The sequence below is a fragment of the Theobroma cacao genome, chromosome 5, assembly GCF_053813885.1.
Source record: "Theobroma cacao isolate CCN51 chromosome 5, ASM5381388v1, whole genome shotgun sequence".
NCBI lineage: Eukaryota > Viridiplantae > Streptophyta > Magnoliopsida > Malvales > Malvaceae > Theobroma > Theobroma cacao.
The window spans coordinates 28,851,757-28,861,473 of NC_142643.1; positions in this window are offsets into that span (position 1 = coordinate 28,851,757).

Below are 9,717 nucleotides of genomic sequence, written 5' to 3' on the forward strand. Positions count from 1 at the left end.
TGTACCATTCAGATCAGGTTAGTGATTAGAGGTACATCTTTATTTCTGTTCTCCTTATTTACTTAGAGTGTGCGAGTCACTCTAGGGGGATTAATCAAGCTTGGGTTGCTTGAGTGGTTGTATAAGTTCTAACTTAGCCTAAAAAAGTTAGTTTTGGGTTTTGGTTGATCCCAGGAAAAACCATTGTTAAAGGTTGTGGTTGAGCCTGTGAAAAGCCATTGTAAAAGCTTGGTGGGAGCTTGAGAATTCCACCATTTATAGTGATTTGGTTTGAAAAATCTTTGGTTGAACAATCAAGGTAGTGCATGTAGGTCTTTGACCGAACCATTATAAATCTTTGTGTATTGTCTGCTTTGTTTTATTTTCCATTTTCATTCTTTCTTAAATCATTCCTTCATCTTGCATCAAATTTGTCATCATTAACCCTCAATTTGTCCCCAATCAAAAATCAAGTTTAGTGAGAGCCAAAAAGTGTTATTCACTCCTCTTCTAACACATTTATTTGGGACCAACAAGTGGTATCAGAGCCTATCTCTCTTGTTCAAGGCTTAACATCTTAAGGGAGATCCTAATGACTCTTCAAAAATCTGTAGTTGTTGAGAGACAGTCCACAAACAGACCACCTTTGTTTGATGGCTCAAATTACCTCTGTTGGAGCATTAGAATATCAATCTATATAAGGGCAATAGATTGTGAGATGTGGGATGTCATCACGGATGGACCCTTCATTCTCTCAACCATAACTGTAGTGACCAATGAAATGATCCCTAAGCTAAGGATTGAATAGACTGAAGCTGAAACCAAAAAGGTCTAGACAAATTTTAAGGCAATAAACACTTTGCATTGTACTTTAACTTCTACTGAGTTTAACAAAGTGTCAAGCTGTACCACTGCTAAATAAGTGTGGGACAAACTTAGAGTTATCTATGAAGGGACTTCACAAGTCAAGGGGTCCAATATAGCTTTTCTAACTCATAATTATGAAATGTTGAAAATGGAACCTAGTGAAGACATCACCAGCATGTTTGATAGGTTCACAAACATTACTAATAAACTTAGTCAGTTAGGCAAGCCATTCCTTGAACATGAACTAGTAAAAAGACTTCTTAAAAGCCTACCTAAAACTTGGAAGCCAAAAATGACTACCATTAGAAAAGCTAAGGATTTAAATGTCATCACACTTGATGAAATATGAGGTTCTCTTCTTACTCATGAGCTGGAGCTGAAAGAAGAAGAAGAAGAAAACAAGAGAGAAGCAAAAGAAAAGAAGAAAAACATTGCCTTAAAGGCAAGTACTCTTGAAAAAGAATTGGATAACTTATCATGTGATGATGATAAAGAATTAGCTATGGTAGCAAAAAGATTCAGAAAACTTATGGGACAAAGAGATAGGAGGTTGGCTAAGAAAGGTTATAAAAGAGAACAAAGTTCTTCATGGAAAAATATAAGTAAAAATGATTCTAACAAGAAGGAAGATATCATTTGTTATGAATGCAAGAAGCCTGGACACTTCAGATCAGAATGCCCCATGCTGAAGGAGGAAACTCCCAAGAAAAATAAAAAATCAAAGAAGGCTATGGTGGTTGCAACTTGGTCGGATAGTGATGTTTTAAGTTCAGATGTTGAAGAAGAGAAAGTAGAAAGAAGAGCAAACTTATGTTTGATGGCTAGAGATGATGAATCGGGGTATCTTCTACTCCTTGTGATATTTCAATTGATGAAATTCAAAAACAATATGAATGCCTCTATGATGAATTTGAAAAGCTGGCATCAAAATATAAGGCTTTAAAAAGAAAGACTACATCTCTTGACAATGATTTGGAAAAGATAAGACCTGAGTTCAACTCTGTTTTTGAATAAAGAAATTTTCTTCAAACTCAATTAGTACATTCAAAAACAGATTTTAAAGTACTGAAATTGGAATTGGATAATAGAACTGAAGCTTTACAAAAAGCAATGGATGAAAATACTGCTCTTAAGAGTTTGAGAAAAGAAACATCAAGAAGAAACACATATTTTAAGAAAAATTCTGATAATTTCTCATCTAGATGTTATATTTGTGATAAACTTGGTCATCTATCTTATGCTAGCTATAGAAGAGGAAACACGTAGAAAACAAAAAGGATTTGGGTTCCAAAAGGAACCTATGTAGCAGCTAACCTTCAAGGACCCATCAAGGTATGGGTACCGATTAAGAAAAATGAAAATCTGTCTTGCAGGTTGAGCCAAACCGAGAAGACATATGTTCAAGAGCTCAACTGAAAAAGAAACAACCATGGTACATGGATAGTGGCTGCTCAAGACATATGACTGGAAATGAAATGTCGTTTGCTCAGCTAGACAAGAAAAAGGGAGGTACTGAATCTTTTAGAGATGATTCAAAAGGCAGAATTTATTGTATAGGAACTATTGGTAAGAACTCTCATGCCCAAATTAATCATGTGCTGTTTGTTAAACGATTAAAGCATAATCTCTTAAGCATCAGTCAACTATGTGACAAAGGGTTTAAGGTATGTTTTGATTCACATAAATGTGAAGTCATAGATATTAGTACTAACAAAATTTCATTCATAGGAAAAAGAATAAAAAACATGTATGTCATATTTTTTGAAGATCTTGAATTAAATTGTGAAACATGTCTTATGGCAAATGATGAAAATGATAGCTGGTTATGGCATTGAAGACTTGGACATGTAAGCATGCATACCATCTCAAAATTGATGAGAAAAAGTCTGGTTATAGGATTGCCTGAACTTAAATTTGAGAATGATCAAATTTGTGATACTTGTCAATTAGGTAAACAAGTTAGAACTTCCTTTCAAAACCGAGAAGATTATTTCAACTTCTAGACCTCTTGAATTGCTACATATTGATTTATTTGGTCCAATCAACATAACTAGTCTAAGAGGTAAATCATATAGTTTTGTGATAATTGATAACTACTCTAGGTACACTTGGGTCTACTTCCTGGCTCATAAAAATGATGCATTACCTACATTTGCAAATCATTGTAAGAAGGTTCAGAATGAAAAAGGACTTGTCATTGTTTATATTAGTAGTAATTATGGAGGTGAGTTTTGTAACGACCTTTTCCTTGGTCGCTACCGGCGTTCGAGACTTTCGAGAAATTTTTGCTAAGTCCCGAACAAGCCTTATTCAAGACTTCCGCTAGATTCATTAAATACATATAATTAAGAGTGTAAGCAATTATTAATAATTAAATTACTATTTACTCCATTCAAAATAATAACAATTCACGTTTATAAGTTAACAACATTTTTCAACATCTAGCAAATTTCGTTCTGACACAACCCTAAACAGCGGAGCGACTCGAAGCGGGGTTAGGAGATGCCTTTACCTACTCTGCGATGGTCTGTATACACCGATGGTTACACGTTAGATTGATCTCTATCTGCAAAAAGGGAAAATAAGAGGGGTGTGAGTCTCATAGACTTAGTGATCATCATTGACCCCGTGAGCAGGTGAAAAGGGGAAACAAACATAAAGGTGGAATGTTTGTAAACTCAAGAGTAAGCGTAGAAAATACATTCCATAAAACTAAGAGGTTTTGTTTTTATACCTTGCAATTCTCAAAAATAATAATTCTCAAGTAAACATGTATGAAAACACTTGTATTTAGGATGCTAGAAAATCTTTCAACCCCGACATCCAGTCAACATTAAATTCAATGACAAATGAAAAATAAAAATTCATAAATATAAAAAGGTGAATTATTTGATCACCAATGAATAGGCAAATTTCACTTACCATTAAATAAAAATTTTCAAATGTTAATGCCATGCATAGTAAAATAAAAATCCATAAGGAAGCATCATCTTCGGATAAGATTAATATAGCCCTTAGGCTTACTTTTTCGACATCATCACCTACTCATGGGAATTACCCACGCCACCAAATGAATCGATGCTTCAGGTCCCCCTTTTTACCCACTCGTGGGAACTACCCACACCACCATACATAAATCGGGGCTTTAGGTCCCCCTTTTATCTACTCGTGGGAACTATTCACAACATACATAAATCAGGGCTTCAAGTCCCCTTTTACCTACTCGTGGGAACTACCTACGCCACCATACATAAATCGGGGCTTCAGGTCCCCCTTTACCTACTCGTGGGAACTACCCACGTCACCATATATAAATCGGGGCTTCAAGTCCCCTTTTTTAAATCAAATATCAATAATCGACAATTATAACTTTGTGCACAAAGACCACACTTGACCTGGTGTAGTAACAGGTCCTATCTAGCATATCTTAATCACATTCAAATGAAAATCATTGTCCTTTTAATGCATTTGCAAAACAAATAGTTTGTAAACAATATAGTCACAAATTAATGTTATGTATATTTTATCATCAAATTCCATGAGTCAATATAAAAAGCCAGTGGCCTAAATATCACACAAACTTGCAAGGTATGATTTTGAAGTGAAAATCCAATCAAAAGTTTGTTTTCCCGTATTTAAAAGCATGTAGATATATATAAAAAAAACAGATTTAAAATCCTTGTCAAAAACACAAACAACCTAAGGTTTTCTACCAACTCATGCTATCCACAATTTCGTCAACTATGAAGTGTAACATATATAATATGTTATAGGAATATAGTTTTAAAATTTAGCACCCACTCACGTCACAATAGCGGGACGCTACTTCACTATTAGTTCGTGCATGTATCTAGCTATTCTTTTTTTTTCTTTCTTCCCTCCCTTTCTTCTTCTCTGCCGCTCTTCCTTTTTTTTTTCTTTCTTCTTTCCTCCCTTTCTTTCTTCTCCTCTGTAGTTGCTCTTTCTCTCCTTCTTTTGCTTTTTCTTTCTTCTTTTTTCTCTCTCCTTCTTCTCCTCTGCCACTACTCTTTTTTTTTTCTTTTTCTTCTTTCTTCCCTCTCCTTCTTCTCCTCATCGCCATGCTCCCTTTCCATTTCTTCTTCTCTTTCTCTTTTTTTTTCTTCTTCCTGAGACGTCGTTCCCCCTCTCTCATTTTTTTTCCTCTCTCCTTTCTCTCCCTCGGGTCCCCCACTTTCTTCCTTCTCTTTCTTTCTTGTCTTTTCTCTTTTTTTGGCAGCTTGACTTTTCTTCTTCTCTATTTTTTCTTCTTTATCTTTTTTTTTTAACAGGCCCCCCCTTTTCTTCTTTTTTTTTTCTTTTTTCTTTTCTCTCTTATTTTGTGTTTTTCCTTTCCTTTTTTCTCCACCTGTTGACCCCTACCTACTTCTTTAAATGAGAGGGGTGTTACAAGTTTGAAAGAGATGATTTTGAAAATTTTTGTAATGAAAAGGGATTAGATCACAACTTTTCTGCATCTAGAACACCTTAACAAAATGGGGTTGTAGGAAGGAATAATCGAACTTTAAGAGAAATGGCTAGAACCATGCTTTGTGAAAACAATCTACCAAAGTACTTTTGGGCATAAGTTGTCAACACAGTAGCCTACATTCTTAATAGAGTTTCTATAAGGGCCATGATTTCTAAAACCCCTTATGAATTGTACAAAGGTAGAAAACCAAACATATCTCATTTTAGAAGTTTTGGCTATAAATGCTTTGTATTAAACAATGGAAAACATTCTCTTAGAAAGTTTGAAAGAGATGATTTTGAAAATTTTTGTAATGAAAAGGGATTAGATCACAACTTTTCTGCATCTAGAACACCTTAACAAAATGGGATTGTAGAAAGGAATAATCGAACTTTAAGAGAAATGGCTAGAACCATGCTTTGTGAAAACAATCTACCAAAGTACTTTTGGGCATAAGCTGTCAACACAGTAGCCTACATTCTTAATAGAGTTTCTATAAGGGCCATGATTTCTAAAACCCCTTATGAATTGTACAAAGGTAGAAAACCAAACATATCTCATTTTAGAAGTTTTGGCTATAAATGCTTTGTATTAAACAATGGAAAACATTCTCTTGGAAAGTTTGATGCTGAGAGTGATGAGGCAATATTTTTAGGATATGCATTAAACTCAAAGGCTTATAGAGTTTTTAACAAAAGAACCTTAACAGTTGAAGAGTCTATGCATGTAGTTTTTGATTAATCTAATGCCTTGCAAAAGGAAGTTCTTGCTGATGAAAATGATGTAGAGGACTTTGAAAGACAAATGGAAGAAATGAGTCTAGAAAACAAGAAAAATAGTGAAGAAAACTCCCTCGGAAGAGAAGCAGAACCTCCATCCTTAGAAACTCTATAAAAGATTAAAAGTCAACACAATGATCTTCCAAAGAGCTGGAAGTATATCAAAGATCATCCACAAGAGTAGATCATTGGTGATATTTCACAAAGAGTCAAAACTAGAAGAGGAATTAGAGAAACATGTGAATTCACAACTTTTATCTCACAAATCAAGCTTAAAATTTTTGAAGAGGCAGAAAAAGAAGTAAACTGGATATTAGCCATGCAAGAAGAATTTGAACAATTTGAAAGAAACCGTGTATGGACACTGGTTTCTAGGCCATTCAATCACCCAATTGTTGGCACAAAGTGGGTGTTCAGAAATAAGGTAGATGAGCAAGGTAATGTTATTAGAAACAAAGCTAGGTTAGTGGCTCAAGGATATAACCAAGAATAAGGCATTGACTATGATGAAACATTTGCTCCTATTGCTAAAATAGAAGCCATAAGATTATTGCTTGCATTTGCATGTTTCATGAACTTCAAATTATTTCAAATGGATGTGAAAAGTGCATTTTTAAATGGTCTTATTCAAGAAGAAGTCTATGTCAAACAACCCCCTGGATTTGAGGACTTTGAAAAACCTAATTATGTTTTCAACATACATAAGGCCTTATATGGATTAAAACAAGCTCCTAGAGCTTGGTATGAAAGGCTTTCGAAGTTCTTAGTTGAAAAAAGGTATATTAGAGGAAGCATTGATACAACACTATTAATTAAGAAATACTTGAATGATTTAATTGTTGTTCAAATTTATGTGGATGATATTGTATTTGGTGCTACTAATGAGTTTTTGTGCAAGAACTTTGCTGAAGAAATGCAAGATGAGTTCGAAATGAGCATGATGGGTGAACTGAAATTCTTTCTTGGCCTTCAAATCAAACAATGCGAGGATGGTATCTTTATCAATCAAGAAAGATATATTCAGGACATGCTGAAAAAGTTTGATGTAATGAAGCTGAAGCCAATCAGCACTCCAATGAGTCCTTCTACCAGGCTTGATAAAGATGAAAAAGAAAAGAGTGTTGATTAAAAGCTTTATAGAGGTATGATTGGATCTTTGCTTTACTTAACTACTAGCAGGCCTGATATTCAATTTAGTGTATGCTTGTGTGCATGGTTTCAATCACAACCTAAAGAGTCACACTTAACTGCAGTAAAAAGAATCTTTAGGTACATATTGGACACATAAAGTCTAGGATTATGGTATCCAAGAGGATCATCTTTTGATTTTATTGGATATTCTGATGCTGACTTTGCAAGAAGTAAAACAAATAGAAAAAGTACTAGTAGCACTTGTCAGCTTATAGGAAATATGCTTGTATCTTGGTTAAGTAAGAAACAAAACTCTGTTGCACTTTCAACAGCAGAAGATGAATACATCTCCTTAGGTAGCTGTTGTGCTCAGATTTTATGGATTAAACAACAGTTAAAAGACTTTGGAGTAACCATGCATAATGTACCAATATTCTGTGATAACATAAGTGCCATAAACATCTCAAAAATCCGATTCAGCACTCTAAGACCAAACATATTGAAATTAGACATCAGTTTATTAGAGACCATGTGATTAAAAGAGACATTAAGATTGAGTTTGTTAACACTTTGCAACAATTAGCTAATATATTCACCAAGCCCCTAAATAAGGAAAGATTATTTGAAATTAGGAGAAATCTAGGAATGGTTAATGTACATGAGCTTTAGGAAAATTTATGAGCTTTCTCATTCATAAGACAGTAGGTACTTAGTTGATTAAGAGAATCACTTAACCAACTAAGAGCATTCTATTTCTTTTTGTTAATAGACTTAGTCGAATAAGAGCAAAACTTAGTTAAGAAATTGAAATAAAAATTATAAAATTTAAGGAAAAACTGCTAAACTAAAAATAAAAAGAGAGGTAAATTTTTGAATTTTGAAAATAGGGGCGACTGATAGCATTTAAAAGGAGAAGTTTGACGGTTTTTAAAGAAGAAAAACCACTCTTAACTTTTCACCCTCTCCCTTTATTCTCTAACATCAGAAGCCACACTTCTCAAAATCAAAACCCTCTTCTTCTCAAACTCTCAAAACCTTAAGTTTGAAACTGCTCAAAATCAATGGCCAAATCCATATTACCTAGTAATGTTTTAGAAAAGAAGGAAAACGACCCATGTAGGAGAGTCCACCATCCAAAATTCAAAAGAAGAGGAAGAAGGATGAGTCAGCTTCAGTGACAGAGAAAATTAGGAAGAAACAGAGAAAAAAAGAACAAAAATCAGAAAAAAAAAGAAGGAAAAAAAATCCATGAAAAGGTAATCTTCCATCCACCAAATTTAGAAATAAAATCCATGAGGATAGATTTAGGACGATAGAGAATGCACCCATTTCATGTGGGAAATATATTGACTGGGACAGCTTTAATGAGGTTCTAGAAATTAAAGAGGGTTTATCAGATTATTTTGAAGAGATAAAATTGAAGAAATTGAGCATTTTTAAGAACAGAACCTATAATGCTGGCCTTGTGAAGGAATTCTATACTAGCATTGCACTAGATGAAAATGAACTTGAAGAACCTGAGAATTTTGTTAATGATGGTCTGAACGTGTTCCTAAATGGAAAAGAGTTTGTGGTCACTACCACAGATTTGGGAAGTCTGCTCAAAGTTGAGTGTGAAAAGGGAGAATGTGAAATCCCTGAAGATTATGATCCTGTTGGCTCCATTAGTTTTTGATGATAATAAAACATTCTCATTTATTTGTGTCTAATACCTTTACTTGAGTGTGCAGGAAATTAATAAATGAAATTAATTTCTTAACTCTTCAAAAGAGTATCTTTGAAAGAAAAAGAGGAATAAAATCAACAAGATGTAACTAAATAACAAGGAGGAAGCTTGCTGGTTAAACAAGGAAGAACATTGGTTGACCAAAAATTCAAATTAGAGCAATGGCAGGCTAAAGAGTTTGAGAAATAAAACCAACTTAGTCAACCAAGTCAGTCGACTAAGTGCCTTCTGCCAAAATTTGCAAACTAGAAACAAAATCAACTTAGTCAACCAAGTTAGTCGACTAAGAGCTCTCTGTCTGCAATTTGAACCAGAGCACTACAAGACAGATTAACGGCTAGAACTCATCCTCAACTGTTTCCAACGACCATAAACTATCAAACTACCATCAGAGTTGCATCTTCAAGTATAAAAGGGTCTTCCAACAATGAGAAACAAGTTTTTTGAAGCCTTGAATGAGATTTAAGCTTTACAAAGAAGAAAAACCAAAAAAGCTTCACTGCATTTGTCTGCATTTGAACGCCTACTCTTTGTCATTATATTTAGCACTCAATCTTGTACCAATCAGATCAACTTGTGATCATAGGTGCTTTCTTTAACTTCTCTTCTTGTATACTTAGAGTGAGGGAGTCACTCTAAGGGGTTGTTCAAGCTTGGGAAAGCTTGAATGTTATAGGTTGTGGTTGAGCCTTGCAAAACCACTTTGGGTTTTAGTTGAGCCCGTAAAAAACTAGTGTAAAGATTTTGGCTGAGCTTATGAAAAGCCA